This window comes from Odontesthes bonariensis, chromosome 2 (assembly GCF_027942865.1).
Source record: "Odontesthes bonariensis isolate fOdoBon6 chromosome 2, fOdoBon6.hap1, whole genome shotgun sequence".
NCBI lineage: Eukaryota > Metazoa > Chordata > Actinopteri > Atheriniformes > Atherinopsidae > Odontesthes > Odontesthes bonariensis.
Window position 1 is genome coordinate 37,688,693 of NC_134507.1, and position 18,167 is coordinate 37,706,859.

Sequence of the window (18,167 nt, forward strand, 5' to 3'; positions counted from 1 at the left end):
CATCCCGCATCCAGGGGAGGCGGGAAGGGGTCCCGTGAGGATACCACCCCACAGGGGAAGTAGCCAGCCTGGGTCAGATGAGTATGATGCAACAATACAAACCCACTCAGACCATGCCACGCCACAAACTTTGCCAGCAATACACACTAGAGCTAGTCATGAAAAGGCAGATGTTAAGCTTGAATTTAAGTACGTTGGAATAAAGGATGGTGAGGAAGTGTGGATCATGGGTCCGGTGGAGGAGATGACCAAATCACCGCCTCCGGACGCTGCAACGAAGGGACAATCTGAGAAGATCAGGGTGTCCTCGGGCCAGAAAGGAGTTGTTCATAACGGTGGTAAGAATAGGAAGATGTCTCGTGAAAATCTAGGGGGACTTGATGCCATTAGCACTACAGGACGGAATAATCATGTTAATCCAAGAACATATGGAGGGTACATGCACAGGAAGAGACAGGAAAACAGTGTAACTGTGGAAGATGGTTTGTGGGGGAAGGCAGCACAGAATATGTGGTATAGGTGGGCATGGTACACTACGAGAGAACTAACGGCGACGGAGTGCCTCATATGCGCAGACGCTCCGGGGGCATTGCCTGTTGTTGTTCCAGAACCACACACCTTCAGGGACTGTGCAGTGGTCCAGCAACGGGAATGCAGAGAAGGTAGGTTTACACCTCAGAAGGATAAATGGTTATTGTTTGAGCTTCCGATGTGTGGAATTAAGTGCAGATTGATGTTTGGGGGAAATAAATTACAGGACTTTTTCAAAAAAGGGAGGGGCCACAAATTGGAGTCGTCCTGTGCGGAATTTAATCTTAGCACAACACAGGATGGGCCTCCGACTGATTGTAGAGTAGATTACGATGGTGAGTTTGAATGCTTCACGAGTGGTGGATTTACTAATGACAGTGGAACTCACGTAGGTAATACTACCGTTAAATGCAACGTCACATGGGTTTTATCTTGGTATCCACACGCAAATATGAAACCAATATTTATCAGGACACCTGTGTGGTATGAAAATCCGGTTCCTTTGGATCAAAAATGTGAGGATATAGAAATGACAATTCCGACTCTCTACCTGTTTGGGGATCAGACACACCCAATAGCTGATAGTTATTGGATGTGTGGAGAGGACGTTTTGTTAAACGTGTTACCCAACAGGTGGATAGGCCTGTGTGCACTTGTGAGGATGAAGACTTCGGTTGTGTTAGTGTATGACAAGGTAAACGAGTTACTGGGGTTGGATGTGGAAAATGGGAGAATTAAAAGATCTAGTGGTGACTACATAATGGACAAGCACATTTACTTGGATGCAATAGGGCAGCCGAGAGGGATTCCTTTTGAGTTCAAAGCACGCAGTGAGGTTGCAGCTGGATTTGAGTCTATTTTGCCGTGGATCACGATTAACAAAAATGTGGAGTGGATTAATTACATATACTACAACCAACAGAGAATTCTTAACTACACGAGTGAAGGGCTTGCAGCCTTTGGAGAACAACTACATGAGACGAGTAGGATGGCTTGGCAGAACAGACAGGCTTTGGATTGGATATTAGCGGAGAAAGGTGGCGTTTGCCAGATGGTTGGGGAAAAATGTTGTACATTTATACCCGGGAACACTGCAGCTGATGGTACGTTTACAACGGCCACGAAGAAGATCAGGGAGCTGAAAGAGGAGCTGAAGAGTAATGCTGGTGGCAGTGAAGGGTGGTGGACTGGTCTGGATGGGATTTTGGGAGAGTGGGGAGCGATGGCAGTGAAGGCGGGATTAGCTATATTGTCAATATTCATAATGGTCGCCCTATTGGTGTGTTGCATTATACCCATTCTGAGAAGGTGGTTGCTGCAAGTGATGTTCAAACGGAGTATGGAACAAACCAGGAGGCAGATGACCATGCGAGACCAGGTCTGAGGACCAACGCATGGGAGAGCGGGCCAACGAATGAAGGTTACCAACGGACGGTTCACATGATTCTTTCCTTGAGGGTGGAACCAAGGTTAGTCTGATAGGGAGAAGAGATGCTGAAGATCTCTTTGATTGGGAGTGATGTACTGGCGACCTCTCCTCCCAGAGTTAGCTTAGCAGTTCCAGACCCAGCCAGACGGATGTTCGGCCAGGAGGAGACGACACCAGAGTACAGGAGATGGGACGGGACTGGAGGAGCTGCATTACATTGCTTTTTATTACTTTTGTTGTGTGATAATCCATAATTTTATGTATTGTACTTGATACAAAACTGTGATTAATTGGGTTGATGGTCGTGTATTCATTCTATGTTTATTATCAATCAAAACTGATCACGGATATGTCCATTGCCAATTGTGTTGGTCGACTGTTCGGAGTGCGACCTTGGTAAAGTGGTCGGTCGCCAAGTGGGGTGGGGCCGTAGGTGAGTTTTCCCAAGATAAGAACATGAGTTACGGAAGTAGCAGTCGGTGGGTTTTTCGCACCTATGCACTGCGGACAGTGGACAAGTGTGATGGCAATGTAAAACTTGTAGTGTTGTTGAATTCAATATCGTTTAATTTAATTTAATCATTTAATGTGATTCGAGTACACATATATATATATTCCTTTTCATTGATTCAAAATGGTCCCGTTGATTGATATTGTAGAATTATTAGGATGATTTAGTGTTGATTATGTTAATTAATTCTTAATTAACTATGTGGGATGATTTTCTTTCATTTTAGATTATTTCTTTATTAAATCACTGAAAAGTGATTTCAGGGGGGACTATGTGGGAGAAGGATGTCATGACATCCTCATGACATCTGGCCTAGTTACATCTTGTGCTTTGTTGTTCGGCTCATACGAATATGGGTAAAAGGTAGTATGGGCTGTTTACATTTAGGGCAGACGCTCGGCGTCGCAGAAAGAGATTGAGACCGGATGACGCATGCATGTTATGATTAAACCAGTATAAAGTTGGTTCACAGTATGAAGACGGTGGACATTTTGTACATCCTGTATGCATATTTGCTGTGACAGTTTGTTCAATAAACTCCCCAATGGACTGCTAACCGACAGTGTACTCGGCCCTATTTCCTCCACAACACTCCTTTGTCAGGACAAAGTTAAATGTATGAGGATCAAAGGCAACCATGACACGGGACATCTTAGCAGATCCAGGATCAGCAAGATGGATCACAGGGTGATCAACAGATGTTTCAACAAAAGACATGCAGAGAGAAAAATGCTTACAGCACCTGGTATTCCCAAGCGGTCTCCCATCCAAGTACTAACCAGGCCCGACCCTGCTTGGCTTCCGAGTTCGGACGAGATCGGGCGTGTTCAGGGCGGTGTGGCCGTAAGCCACAGTCCCCGTGACAAATATGTGTTACATAGGTGCTGGAACCATACGTTGCCCCTATTTTACCAGAGAGTTGGCTTGAGAGGCTGATGTTGAGCCTGCACGTCGACTTCCCTGATGTGATTGTTCTCTGCAGCTGAAAATGGGACTCTCAGATAACTTAGTGTGTGTCTGTCAAGCTCCTCTTTTCTCTGTGTGTAGTTTGGTGTTCATGGTCATACAGAGAAACCAGGGAAGCTCAATCCCACGACGTGCTCATAAACTGCGTCTTTTCTAAAGATTATAGTTCCATTTTAGAAGTCAGAATACAACGGCTCCCTGAAACTACCACCATGTACCGCTGGTTTTGTTATTTCACAAGAGTTGGGAAGAGTGCACCGTTCCCGGCAGCACTGCAGTACCGGGTCGATGCGTGGAGTGAACGGAGCAAGCCCCTTTTTCAACCCCTGTGCCTAAAAATCCATTTAATATGTAGTCCTCATATAGAGGACGTATCAGATATTAAACTGATAAGAACAGATACTACACTTGATCTTAGCCAAAAGGCCGAGAAGCGATAACACTCCACTGTTTCACGTCCGAGCGCCCTTCCTGGCACAATGCGCACTTGTGGCGGTGCTCTTTTTTTGCCTACAAAGCGTCACTTTGCACCTCCGCCCACCCGCTGCAGTGAGCACTCTTCAGCCGTTTCAGATGGTACAACTTTGCACTCCCGCCCGCTCCACTGAGCACCATTCAAACAACAACACTTTAGCGCTCCAGCTTTGAACAAGGGCACGGTCTCAACAAATAAGGTGACTCTACTCCGAGAAGTCACTTGGCACAGCAAGAAGATTTCCTTTGCACAGACAGAATGGGCTTCACCCGCAAAGGTAAAGCCTTCCAAAAATAGAAACAACTCATTAATGTTGCTCTCTACGGAAGTCTTTAGTAAAAGGCGAAATACTTGTAAGTTATGAAGAGAAACCAGAGTACGAGAATTTGACACTGCGGGAGCAGTGCATCAGGCTAGTTGGCATAGCCACCTTCCCCACGGTGAGCTTTGCTTGGTTGAGACGCTCGCTCCTCGGCCGACCAGGTAGGAACAATCGGGCCCTATTCAATGGCTGCTTTGTCTTTTACTCTGTGCAAAAGACTAGGGGTCTTGAGGCTTTCTTCTGACCGCTCATTGGGTGTAGAGCTTTTTTTCAAGCAATTCTCCCAGTCGGCCCAATCCCAGAGCCATCTCAAAGTGGAGTTCACTTTCACTCTCTTTTCGCAGACTAAAAGCCAGAGTTTTATCTCAGAAGCTAAGCAGAGTCGGGCCTGGTTAGTACTTGGATGGGGAGACCGCCTGGGAATACCAGGTGCTGTAAGCCTTTTGGCTTCTCCAGGCGCATGCAGTTTGCAAAGGCAGTCCCTGTTTGACTTTTTGGAACTGCTCCTTTGTCAGGACAAAGTTAAATGTATGAGGATCAAAGGCAACCATGACCTGGGACACCTTAGCAGATCCAGGATCAGCAAGATGGATCACAGGGTGATCAACAGATGTTTCAACAAAAGACATGCAGAGAGAAGAGAGAAAAATGCTTACAGCACCTGGTATTCCCAAGCGGTCTCCCATCCAAGTACTAACCAGGCCCGACCCTGCTTGGCTTCCGAGTTCGGACGAGATCGGGCGTGTTCAGGGCGGTGTGGCCGTAAGCCACAATCCCTGTGACAAATATGTGTTACATTGGTGCTGGGACCGTACGTTTCCCCTATTTCACCAGAGAGTTGGCTTGAGAGGCTGATGTTGAGCCTGCACGTCGACTTCCCTGATGTGATTGTTCTCTGCAGCTGAAAATGGGACTCTCAGATAACTTAGTGTGTGTCTGTCAAGCTCCTCTGTTCTCTGTGTGTAGTTTGGTGTTCATGGTCATACAGGGAAACCAGGGAAGCTCAGTCCCACGACATGCTCATAAACTGCGTCTTTTCTAAAGATTATAGTCCTATTTTAGAAGTCAGAATACAACGGCTCCCTGAAACTACCACCATGCATCGCTGGTTTTGTTATTTCACAAGAGTTGGGAAGAGTGCACCGTTCCCGGCGGCACTACAGTACCGGGTCGATGCGTGGAGTGAACGGAGCAAGCCCCTTTTTCAACCCCTGTGCCTAAAAATCCATTTAATATGTAGTCCTCATATAGAGGACGTATCAGATATTAAACTGATAAGAACAGATTTTTTTTTCTTTTGAAAAAATTTATTGACACTAATACATCACATTTTCATTTAAAACATATGTTTTACCTATGAATAAAAACATCAATAAATAAGTGTAATCTGTATAACCACATTTAAAACAACAACAATAAAACAAGTTTTTCATGGGATATTACAGATAAAGTCAATGTCGTCTAATATAAAAGCTACATGTGAAGTAGTTCTCATGCGAGTAGCAGTTTGTATTGAGTGTCTTTAAAAAGGAGTGCATTAGTTAAAATGCTCTCTTCCAAGTCCATTTTTTGTGCAGGAGCGTAGTGAGTCCCTACCCAGGGAAACTCATTTCGCTCCCCCAAACAGTAGGTCTCTCGGGATCCTGTCGTGGTGCTCAGAGGAGATCCCCACCCTGTTGCTCCTTCCCACCTGCCTCACCCGGAGAGCCAGGCCGTCGCTGCTTTGACCTTTTTGTGTGTAGCTCCGGCTCCTTCATCCGAATGGGCACAGAGGCGATTCTTCTTGGTGGATGTGTCCTAGGCCCGCCGCCTGCAGCTCCGGCCGCTTGAGCCGCTGCTGCGGCCATCCGGATCACAGCCACGGGGGGGATCTGCATGCGCTTCCTCACCAGCAAGTTCCTGGAGGTCCACATGGCGTCTTTCATAGCAGCTAGGGTGAGCCACTGCTTGGCAAAGTCATTCTTTTTTATTTTTGTTTGGCTCACCCCATAGAGCACGAGTTGTGCTGTGAGGACCTCCCTTGCTGGCAAGTACGGGAATTGCAAGGAGCCGGCTGTTGCCCACTGGTCTGCAGCAGCGCTGCACTCCCAGAGCAGGTGCCTCACCGACTCGGGCGCGCCACAACCAGGTCGCGGGCAGGTTGAGATCGCTGACATGCCCCGGGAGTGCATAACGGACCTGACTGGCAGGATCTCATGAGCCACCATCCACGACAGGTCCCGGAGTCTGTTTGGGAGAGCGGAATGGTTGACGTTGCACCAAACTGTTGAGGGCTCGCCGAACGCGAGCCCACACACCGGACTCACTGGTTCCCGCTCCTGCACAACAGAAATCAAAGAGCGGTGGTTTGTTAAAACATGCAACTCCTCTGCCTCCAAGTTAAAATGCTTTAAGAACGTCTGGATAAAAGCATAGGATGGTGGCAGGCTAAAAGACACAGGCACTTTTAGGTCGGTGGGTAAAATCTTCAGTCTTCTGAGGTAAGAACCCATCCAGAATCGTGTCATTGCTTTAGTTTTGGGGTTTCCGGATGGGTCTGTGGCCTGTAGGATGTGCAGTGTAGTGTATCTGCTTCCTAAAAACAAATAAAAATCAGGCACTCCTTTTCCTCCTTTCTCTTTTTGTTTCTTCATTACATCTCTCCTCAGTCTTTCCCACTTGGAGCCCCACAGAAAATAAAAAATGGCTCGGTCCAGGTCTAAAAGCACTTTTCTAGGTGGGATAAAAACAGAACTGATTAGTAAAAGCAAAGGTAAAATCACGGCTTTGATGATTAAAACCTTTCCTTCAATGGTCAGTCCTCTAAGTCCCCAGTATCCTAGTCTTTGCTTTACTTTCCCTACCACGTCTGGCCAGTTTGATGTCCCTCCCCCTTCCCTGTCAAAATTAATCCCCAGTATTTTCTGTTTTGTCTGGGTTATAGTCACGGGGAGTCCTGCAGTCTCAGTCGCTGTCCATGGCCCGTACAATTGGGCTTGGGTCTTGTTTCTGTTTAGTTTTGCCCCAGAGGCCCGTCCATACCAGTCAGTCAAGTCCAGAGTCCTATTGATGGATATTAGGTCTGTACATAAAATGTTTACGTCGTCCATATATAAAACACACTTTGTCGATAGTCCCCCGCTCCCCGGGACTCTCACCCCATTGATTTGGTGGTCCCTTCTCAAGCTCTGTGCCAGTGGTTCCACACAGATGATGTAGAGGAGGGCAGATAACGGACAACCCTGACGGACACCGCAGTGGATGTTTACTGCTTTTGTCAGATGCCCGTTAACAAGGAATTTGCTGGTAATGCCCCGGTACAGCAGACCCACCCAAGCTATAAACCTTTCTGGGAACCCCATTTTTTGCAGTACCTGGAAAAGGTACTGGTGCGAGACCCGATCAAAGGCTTTCTCAAAGTCTAAATTTAGGACTGCTAGCCGAATGTTTCTGTCTCTCGCATAACAGATGGTGTCTCGGATCAGTACGAGGCTGTCGGTTATCTTCCTCCCCGGGATGGCACAGGCTTGATCCGGGTGAATCAGGTCTTCTAAAAACAAGGACATACGTGAGGCTAAAAGTTTACTAAAAAGTTTACAGTCAAAGTTTAAAAGTGTAATCGGTCTCCAATTCTTCAAGTCAGTCTTGTCTTTTTTTTTGTGAAGAAGAGTCACTATCCCTGCTCTAAAACTGTCAGGAAGTCGGTCAAGTTGCTCAAATTCCATAAAAACAGTAAACAGGTCAGGTGCTAAAATATCCCAAAAGGTCAAATAAAATTCCAAGGGAAGTCCATCTTGTCCTGGGGACTTCCCTTTCTTAAAATTTGTAAAGCATTTATTTAACTCTGAAATTGTAAAATCTTGGGTTAAAAGCACACTGTCTTTTACTGTTTTTTCTATGAAATTTAAAACTTCTGTCATGGTGTCCATTTCAACAGGTTTTTGTTCGTACAATTCACGATAAAATTGTTCAACAGCTTGTTTAATTTCTTCCATTGAATCAACTGTGCACCCGTTCTCTTTTGTTAGCTTTAAAATGGCCCCCCCTTTATTCACAATTTTCTTAAAAAAATACCTTGTGCACTTCTCTCCTTCCTCTATTTCTCGTTCCCTGCTTCTTAAAATGACACCCTTACTTTTAATATCTGCTAAAATCGACATCTCTGTTTTCACTTGTTTAATTTCATCATTAAAATCCATCCCTTGTTGGTTTAATTTAAAATAGCGCTGTAGTCGCTTCTGCAGTCCCATCATGCGTCTGTTTTCCCTATTCTTTTTTCTCCTACCTGCCTGTCTAAAGAAAGTCTGGGTCTTTCCCTTCACCATTTCCCACCAGTGTGCACGTGTATCGTAAAAGTCTTGAAGGGTCTGCCACTCGTGGTACTGCTCCCGGTACTGACTAACTATTTCATTTTCTTCTAAAAGGGAGCAGTTTAGTTTCCACAGACCACTTCCTGAAGTCACACCCGAAGAGAGTGATAGGGTGCAGGAAAGCATTAGGTGATCGGAAAAGAAAACGGGGGTCAATCTAGCATCGGTTGGTGGGCAGTCCCGTGTAAAAAGGTAATCTATACGAGAGGCTCTGGTGCCATCACCACTGAACCAGGTGAAGCCCTCCTCTCTGGGATGCATGGTCCTAAAACAGTCCTGCAGTTTAAAATCCTTGCATATGCCCTGTAATAAAACCGATGTTTTGTCAACTTTAAAAAATTCCCCTGCTCTTTTTCTGTCACTCCTGCTTAAAATACAGTTAAAATCACCCCCTAAAACTAGTGGTGCCCTACCTAGCATGTGGGACTGCAGGTCTTCTAAAAGGTCATACCGGTCATTTTTTTCGTTAAAGCCATAAATATTTAAGAGGTTAAAATCTTGTCCCATAAAAGTCAAATGTGCTAAAAGTGCCCGTCCGTCTCTCACCACAGTGCTGCCCTTCACCAGAACCTGAGGGTTTTTGATTAAAATGGCCACTCCGTCATTTTTGTTTTGGTTGGATCCACTCCACAATGATGTCTGTGGCCACATCTCCTCCCACTGTCTGTAGTGCTTTAAAAACGGTAGGCCGCATTCCTGTATTAAAAGAACATCTGACTTAAAAGAACTAAGAAAGGATAAAACACTCTGGGCTCTAACTTTCGACTTTACACTTCTCACATTAATAGTTGAGAGAGTGAGTGTCATGAGTATGGTTAAAAACAACAGGTATGACATCTTAAAAGACTAAATGAGGGTTAAAACAATTAAAATGTCTTAAAAGCAGTTATGTAATTTCTTGTGAACGGAGCTCTTCCTTCACTTCTACAGGTGAGAGGCGAGGGTGTTGAGCTCTATTCCCCGGTCGGACTCTGGGGGTTGGCCTCTGTTGCAAGGTTTTGTTAAACTTTGAGTCTCTAGGGGTTGATTGCAGAACTACATTTAAAAAAGAGACCTCATTTGGTGAATTGGAGGGGAAGACTCTGGGCTCCTCCACAGATGAACTGTCTGAGGTAGTCCCAGCTCTTCCCCTCTTCTCTGAGACTATAGGAGAATCAGAGGACAATTCTGATGCAAGCCTCTTTGTTTGCTGGGCATCGGGGAGGGAGGCATCCTCGCTATCATCCTGTGATTGGACTTCTTCACATTCTGAACTAGCTCCGCCTTCTGCCTGCACCTCCTCCTCCTCTCCAGAACTCTCCATTGGTGGGGGTGTAGCAGGCCCCTCCCCCTCCTCGGCCTCACCTGACTGCTGTCCACCATTCAGGGATTTTGGCGGGAAGTTTGAATTTTCCAGCCCAGCTGTTTCAAGTAGCTCGTTAACTGCCTCGGTCTGCCCTCCATTTCCTTCCCGCGTTTTTTTGGATTTCAATTTGTTGGCAAAGGATTTTGGGCAATCTCTGAAGAGGTGGTTTGATTCTCCACAGAGATTGCACTTTCTGCCATGAGTACACTCTTCGAAGGTGTGACCGATTCCTCTACATTTGCCACAAAACACCTTCGTGCAGGCCTCCACCAGGTGCCCGTGCTCCCCACACTTGCGGCAGAGTTTGGGCTGTCCCTGGTAGTGGATGTAGCCTCTGTTTTCTCCCAAGACAATCATTGATGGGAGATGTTTCAGGCCCTGGAAGCCCTGGGGGTCTTGCCATTGTTGGATGGGGACCCTCCAGGCGCAGTTCCAGATGCCGTCGACATCCCTCACCTTCATTGCCTGGCCTTTAACAGTGCAGAATCTTCCCAACCATATACAGATATCTTCTGCGTTCACCATTTCATTGAACATTCTGACAATTACTGTCTTCAGAGTATTGTCAGTAAGTTTCTCAACAGTAAACGCAGAAAACTGGGCTTGCACATTACCAAATCTCATCCAAAACTCCTGCAGCAAAGCTGCAGTGCGAAAACTTACATCGAAACCTTTGTTAAAAGGCAATGACAGGATGCAATTCAAATCGTCTGGCTTGAAGTTTAATATGTTTTGAATTAGCTTCCGAGAGAAGTCCAATCTGGACATCTCTAAAAGCTTTCCTTCTTTTTCTTTAAATAAAAATCTAGCGCTGTGGTGCCTCCTCATGCCAGCATAGTTTGCCGACATGATGGAGGCACCACAAACAGTTTTTAAATAAAATACTTAAAAGAACAAAAATAAATATCACACTAAAAGCCCAATAAAAGAGTAAAAAGTGGATTAAAAGGTACTAAAAATGGATACTTACCTTCCTCTAAAAAAATGGAACACCGACACCGACCCTGTTTCAGCTGAAACTCGTTCAAAAAGCAAAAACCTGGAAAAAAAAAAAAAAAGGGTAATACAAGAAAATTTAAAGACAAAGGACTCCAACTACAAACGACTTGGAATACTTTGATTGAACGCAAAAAAGAACCTCCAAAGCGAGAAAAATTTAATGCCGAAAAGGCATAAAATAGTCCACCCAAAGGAGGCGATCGCAGTCTTGATCTTACTACACTTGATCTTAGCCAAAAGGCCGAGAAGCGATAACCCTCCACTGTTTCACGTCCGAGCGCCCTTCCTGGCACAATGCGCACTTGTGGCGGTGCTCTTTTTTTGCCTACAAAGCGTCACTTTGCACCTCCGCCCACCCGCTGCAGTGAGCACTCTTCAGCCGTTTCAGATGGTACAACTTTGCACTCCCGCCCGCTCCACTGAGCACCATTCAAGCTTTGAACATGGGCACGGTCTCAACAAATAAGGTGACTCTACTCCGAGAAGTCACTTGGCACAGCAAGAAGATTTCCTTTGCACAAACAGAATGGGCTTCACCAGCAAAGCTAAAGCCTTCCAAAAATAGAAACAACTCATTAATGCTGCTCTCCACGGAAGTCTTTAGTAAAAGGCGAAAGACTTGTACGTTATGAAGAGAAACCAGAGTACGAGAATTTGACACTGCGGGAGCAGTGCATCAGGCTAGTTGGTATAGCCACCTTCCCCACGGTGAGCTTTGCTTGGTTGAGACGCTGGCTCCTCGGCCGACCAGGTAGGAACAATCGGGCCCTATTCAATGGCTGCTTTGTCTTTTACTCTGTGCAAAAGACTAGGGGTCTTGAGGCTTTGTTCTGACCGCTCATTGGGTGTAGAGCTTTTTTTCAAGCAATTCTCCCAGTCGGCCCAATCCCAGAGCCATCTCAAAGTGGAGTTCACTTTCACTCTCTTTTCGCAGACTAAAAGCCAGAGTTTTATCTCAGAAGCTAAGCAGAGTCGGGCCTGGTTAGTACTTGGATGGGGAGACCGCCTGGGAATACCAGGTGCTGTAAGCCTTTTGGCTTCTCCAGGCGCATGCAGTTTGACTGCGTCAAATGCAAAGGCAGTCCCTGTTTGACTTTTTGGAACTGCTCCTTTGTCAGGACAAAGTTAAATGTATGAGGATCAAAGGCAACCATGACCTGGGACACCTTAGCAGATCCAGGATCAGCAAGATGGATCACAGGGTGATCATCAGATGTTTCAACAAAAGACATGTAGAGAGAAGAGAGAAAAATGCTTACAGCACCTGGTATTCCCAAGCGGTCTCCCATCCAAGTACTAACCTGGCCCGACCCTGCTTGGCTTCCGAGTTCGGACGAGATCGGGCGTGTTCAGGGCGGTGTGGCCGTAAGCCACAGTCCCTGTGACAAATATGTGTTACATAGGTGCTGGAACCATACGTTTCCCCTATTTCACCAGAGAGTTGGCTTGAGAGGCTGATGTTGAGCCTGCACGTCGACTTCCCTGATGTGATTGTTCTCTGCAGCTGAAAATGGGACTCTCAGATAACTTAGTGTGTGTCTGTCAAGCTCCTCTGTTCTCTGTGTGTAGTTTGGTGTTCATGGTCATACAGAGAAACCAGGGAAGCTCAGTCCCACGACGTGCTCATAAACTGCGTCTTTTCTAAAGATTATAGTCCTATTTTAGAAGTCAGAATACAACGGCTCCCTGAAACTACCACCATGTACCGCTGGTTTTGTTATTTCACAAGAGTTGGGAAGAGTGCACCGTTCCCGGCGGCACTGCAGTACCGGGTCGATGCGTGGAGTGAACGGAGCAAGCCCCTTTTTCAACCCCTGTGCCTAAAAATCCATTTAATATGTAGTCCTCATATAGAGGACGTATCAGATATTAAACTGATAAGAACAGATACTACACTTGATCTTAGCCAAAAGGCCGAGAAGCCGCTGCACTCTTCAGCCGTTTCAGATGGTACAACTTTGCACTCCCGCCCGCTCAGGACAAAGTTAAACGTATGAGGATCAAAGCCAACAATGGCCTGGGACATCTCAGCAGGTCCAGGATCAGAAACATGGAGACTGAGAGCCAATAGAAACAGAGGTGTCTGCCAACCAATCAGCAGCAGCCCAAGCTGGTTAACTTCCTCGTGTCTGTGTGTCTGTGTGTGTGTGTGTGTCACAGGGTGATTGTCAGATGTTTCAACAAAAGACATGCAGGACGCAGAAGTAAATATAACTGTATTTTTTTTTAGAATTGGAAAGAATTGTCCTTATGGATAAAAATCATGTCATTAACATCCATTTCTGTGATGGGAAGTTAATAATTATTTGTGTTGACAGCAGCACCGTCACTGTGAAGGAGAGAGCATTAGAGTGTTATAAATAGTAGCTGAGGGATCACTATTGTCTATACCTGGGTGGTAGAACACAAACACTTCTACACATAGATTATATAAACCACCCCAGTCAGACCATCACCTGAGATGTCTACCCTGTAAGGGACATTTGTTTTTTGAGGTGTGGGAGTTAGAGGCAGCTGGAAGCTCTAACAGTCAACCAGCCACAGAGGATGAAGCTCTGATCACTTTTTTCTCATTCTCATGAGAAAATCTCAGCAATCTCATTGCTTTACAACTTCACCGCTTGACTAGGCTCATGGATTATCTATATACAATACATCTTCACTGTAAAGTCCAATAGCTGCCCTGACATACATACATTCCTTAACTTTACTAGGTTAATTACCATATGCACTTATGACTGATTTTTATGAAGTAAAAGTTAGTTGCATGGTGAAAAATGCAAAAAACTTAGTGTTTAGAGGGAAGATGACTTTATTTAGAGTGAAGCTCATTCAACAATAAGTAGCAACACAGTCTCACTCCCACTGCGCATTCAAAGAAGAAGAAGTGTGCATGCATGCCACATTCAGTGTCTCCCGCTCAGCAAAGTATATTAGGTCTATGTCAGCAACGCAGCAGTCCAGCACACAGGCCGGGGCACTGAGGGCAGCCTGCTGAGTCCAGTTTTTTTAATTCTTTTGAAGAAGAATAAATAAGGTAAGTTATCAAGCAAGTATGTTTGTTAATATGTTTTAATTACTGCTCTGACTGTTAGCGTTCACTAGCTAACGTTAGCATTAGTTAGCTAGCTAACGAACCAAACAGGCATAACGTTAGCCTGTTCAGGCCATGGTTAAGGCGAGTTTGGGCGGTTTCCCACCATAGTCCTGTGATTATCTTAAAACCTTTGAACAGTTCCAAAGCCTAATTACTTTGAAAGTCTCACATTTGAAATGTTGTAGCATGAGTTTTCCGTTTTCCCCAAATTGACAGCGATGGCATTTTGGCCTGACTTTCAAATTTGCAACGTGGAAATGACGGTTTTCAGTTAAGGCAGCATGAATGTGTTTGATGCAGAGAGGAGGATAAATGAGGTTCATAATGCACTGGCGCTGTCTTTCCTTGGGGAAATGGTGAAGGCTGGTGTAGTAACATAGATGCTTTCGCACCCTATGAGTCATGACGGCCCTAATTGCACACCGCAATAAGGGTAAATAGCCATTGACTGCAGGTGGGATGGACTATATAGCCCAGTTACCTCCTCATCTCGCTCTTTTTGCGCTCCGTGCCCATATTATTTCCCAGCAGAGTGGCTGAGCTCAGGTGTCTTGCTCCGTGTGCGACACATAATCAAGTTGGTTTGAGATGGTATTAATATTTTCAAAATAAATTGGCAATTGGCAACAACTTATCAAGAACCCATTTTAAATTTGGAACTTCATACCAATATTGCTCCATATGTAGTATCTATGTGGGGGAAAATTATGTTTGTAGATCAATCACCAAGAAAGAAGCATCTGTTTATGAAAGTAGGATAGTTTTGAGGGGATTTTTTCAACATTATAATTACAAAGTAAAAAGAAATTTAGGCCTCCTAATTTAGAGAAAATTAAATTCGGTATGAAGTTCCAAATTGAAGATGTGTTCTTGATAAATTGTTTAAGCCAATTTATCCATAAGGTCACTGTGAGTGTTCATAATGGCCAAATGTGTTAGTCTCTCCTGCGTCATGGTGCTGCGCAGCCAGGTTTTCAGGCTGAGAAAGAGCGCTCAGATGCTGTGACAGATATGGGCAGGGCCAGGGAAAGCCTAATGATCTTCTCCACCTCTGACAGCATGGAGCGGGGTTGGTGCTGCAAGGTTTGCAGGATGGACCCCTTTTGCAGGAAAGCCCTCCTCTGTCCCCCGTCCCTACACACAACTATAAAGAATGTGAAGGGGACAAAGGGCCTCCTCACACTGGAGGGCAAAGTTGTTCAGGTATGTTGATTTGTCTTCATCAGAAGAACACACTAATACACTCAGATAAATGACCGTGCTTAATTGTAATTCAGAGATACAAACATTTTAGGTAGACAAAGTAATGCCTACCAGTATTTGAAATGTTTTATTACAGAAAAGCTGTTGCAATGACATGTTTAGGTCTAATTAGATCACTAAGTGATTGAACTTGTTCTTATTTAGCTCTCAGCTGTGAAAAAGGTCCGCAGTGGGAGAGAGGAGGTCCCGCTGCGTGAGGTGAAGCTGCAGCAGGTAAGACCAGAGAACGGGAGGATTGGAGAGGAGGGACAACCTCTGTGGTTTCTAGATAAGGGAAGATAAAATAAGATAACTTTCATATTCTGTGAGTACCTTAGTAGTCTATGGGAGTGTGCTAACTGTCTCTTTCTGTGGCGCTGGTTGTTTATATGTTTACTGTGGTCACTTGTAGGCTGCACATTACAGAGTAATCTCTGGTGCCTTTATAGTTCTGACATCTCATACTGTGTTCTGTACAGGATAAAGCTTCTGCCTCCCTCACGCTGTGGCGGGAAGCTGCAGTCCAGGAGCTGGACCTCGGCAGCCAGTGCAGGATTACCCACTTAAAGTCCAACATGGATGCAGGAGGGGACTTCCTGCACACAACACCCTACAGCAATGTAGAAGTAAAAAGCATTCTAATTCATCTAATCTAAAAACACATTCTAATCAGAATCAGAATGAGCTTTATTTGCCAAGTCGGTAGGCACATACAAGGAGTTGTTTTCTCTGGTTTAAACATGTAAAAGGCCACATGAAGTTTGGAGGTCTGCAGCAATTGACTCTGCAGAAAGGTCGCCAACCTTCTGCAGAGTCCATTGCTACAGACCTCCAAACCCCGCTCTGTCATTTTACGTGGCCGACCACTTGGTGGCTGAGCTGCTGGCGTTCCCAGTCGCTTCCACTTTGTTCTAACACCACTGACAGCTGACTGTGGGACATTTAGGAGCGAGGAAATGTCTCCACTGGACTTGTTGCACAGGTGGCATCCTATCATGGCACCACGCTGGAATCCACTGAGCTCCTGAGAGCGAGCCATTCTTTCACAGATGTTTGTAGAAGCAGTCTGCATGCCGAGGGGCTTGAATTTCTACACCTGTGGCCATGGAAGTGATGGGAACACCTGAATTTAATTATCTGGATGAGTGAGTGAATACTTTTGGCAATCTAGTGAATATTATACAGACATAAAATGGCAAATGATCTGACACAATTGAGAAAGAGATTAAAGAAATAAACAAGGAGTAAGAAAGGGGTTTAATATCTAGCTGCAAGGTATTATGGGACATAAGTGCTGTTTGTTTTGGCAGGTGCTGATTGTGACTGATGAGGCAGCTGGAGTGGAGGTGATGGGCGTGATGGAGAGCAGCACAAGGGGGGGTGCTGGAGCTCCTCATGTCCAGCACCGAAGTCTTTTATATTTCCCAGGACTTGTGGGAGCCCTGGAAAAGGGTGAAGTCTTTCTAAATATAAAATATATTGGGAACAAAATCATTAACATTGAGGCAGTGGAAAGACCCTGCCCTCTGGCAGAATACATTTCATATATATGTATATAGTTTACACATAGTTAATATTGTTTTATGTTCTGTTTTTATTAATGACGTTTCTTTGAAAATCTAATAAAAATGAATTTAAATCCAGCATTTGGCTCAGTTGTATTGCTGTGGTAATATAGTCTGTGAAGATGAAGTGAAGATAAAAACTCTCCCAACCAAGGCTCAGCTCTGAAATATACTGAGAGGAATTTCAGATGTGAGATGGTGACAGAGGGAGGACACCTGGAAGAAACCCTGGACAGAATCAGACTTCAGATTTATTCATCTATTCAATAAAGATATATTTCAGTACTCTGTTTTAACGTAACATATAACAGTACAGATGCACATGTTCATTTATTTGTCATTTCAGTTCAGTTTTATTAACACAGACACAATTAAAAGAAGCAGCTTAGCTAAGGAATCCTACAAAATGCACCGTAACTTCTGTTCAATCCCGAGCACGCACAGAAGTGTGGGAAGAAAAAACTGAGTTTTAACAGGAAGAAAGCTCCATCAGAACCAGAACCAGGAAGGGCGGCCATCTGCCTGGAGCAGCTGGGGCTGAGAGGACAGAAAAGAGGGGACAACAAGCAGCGTAACACCAGGCCAGGGACACCTGCTGAGAGAGAGGAACAAGTTAATGACAACAATGATGTCACATGTACATGGAGAGGAGAGGTGCATCATGGGAGCTCCCCCAGCAGGCTGGGCCTACAGCAGCAGAACTATGGGATGTTTCAGGCTCAGCTGAGCCATCCCTAACTATAAGCTTCATCAGAAAGGAAAGTTTTAAGCCTGATCTTAAAAGTAGAGAGGGTGTCTGCTTCCTGAAGCCAAACTGGCAGCTGGTTCCACAGAGAGGGGCCTGATAACGGAAGGCTCTGCTCTGCCGTTTACACAAAAGGGGGAGATTAACATTATGCAGGACAGGTCCGATCCCTCGGTCAGTATATAGCTCATGCAAATTTGACTGTATCCATTGAACTTAGGATAGAATCATGCACCGTATTAGTCATTTTGGGGAACTCTGATTAAAGTTTTAATAATGTCTCTTACTGATGTGGCAGGAAATGCCCATGAGTTTCCGGCTTGTTGAGATTATTGACCAATCAGGTCTCACCATCCTAGTTATAAACGCTAGATGGTGATTCATGTTTTACGATTGAGCTCGGGTGTTGAGTGCCATCCGCCCATGTACTGTTGTCACTCGGATAGATCGTCTCCCTCTGTGACCTCCCGTGTGTCTGGAACGTTCCCAGTAAGTTTGATTCTCACATGTCATCAGTCTTGGTTGGATGTATATGAAGCAGGTGGTTTTGCCTTAGGTAGATGCGCTCGTTTCCAAAGGTGGATAAGCCTC

General features: G+C 45.2%; 6 non-coding genes and 3 pseudogenes across 6 annotated transcripts; all 9 read right to left on the minus strand.

The window, feature by feature from the left end:
* Positions 1-3,201: 3,201 nt before the first annotated feature.
* Positions 3,202-3,320, minus strand: LOC142374197 (5S ribosomal RNA). The gene has a single exon (XR_012768661.1). It is a non-coding gene; the product is annotated as a 5S ribosomal RNA (ribosomal RNA).
* Positions 3,321-3,684: 364 nt separating this feature from the next.
* Positions 3,685-3,875, minus strand: LOC142368360 (U2 spliceosomal RNA). The gene has a single exon (XR_012767333.1). It is a non-coding gene; the product is annotated as a U2 spliceosomal RNA (small nuclear RNA).
* A 304-nt stretch (positions 3,876-4,179) lies between these two features.
* On the minus strand, positions 4,180-4,292 carry LOC142374330 (U5 spliceosomal RNA). The gene has a single exon (XR_012768692.1). It is a non-coding gene; the product is annotated as a U5 spliceosomal RNA (small nuclear RNA).
* A 591-nt stretch (positions 4,293-4,883) lies between these two features.
* Positions 4,884-5,002, minus strand: LOC142374255 (5S ribosomal RNA). The gene has a single exon (XR_012768676.1). It is a non-coding gene; the product is annotated as a 5S ribosomal RNA (ribosomal RNA).
* A 364-nt stretch (positions 5,003-5,366) lies between these two features.
* LOC142370485 (U2 spliceosomal RNA) lies at positions 5,367-5,545 on the minus strand (annotated as a pseudogene).
* A 5,467-nt stretch (positions 5,546-11,012) lies between these two features.
* LOC142370762 (U2 spliceosomal RNA) lies at positions 11,013-11,180 on the minus strand (annotated as a pseudogene).
* Positions 11,181-11,469: 289 nt separating this feature from the next.
* Positions 11,470-11,575, minus strand: LOC142372086 (U5 spliceosomal RNA; annotated as a pseudogene).
* Positions 11,576-12,179: 604 nt separating this feature from the next.
* On the minus strand, positions 12,180-12,298 carry LOC142375561 (5S ribosomal RNA). The gene has a single exon (XR_012768987.1). It is a non-coding gene; the product is annotated as a 5S ribosomal RNA (ribosomal RNA).
* Positions 12,299-12,662: 364 nt separating this feature from the next.
* Positions 12,663-12,853, minus strand: LOC142370081 (U2 spliceosomal RNA). The gene has a single exon (XR_012767786.1). It is a non-coding gene; the product is annotated as a U2 spliceosomal RNA (small nuclear RNA).
* Positions 12,854-18,167: the final 5,314 nt, after the last annotated feature.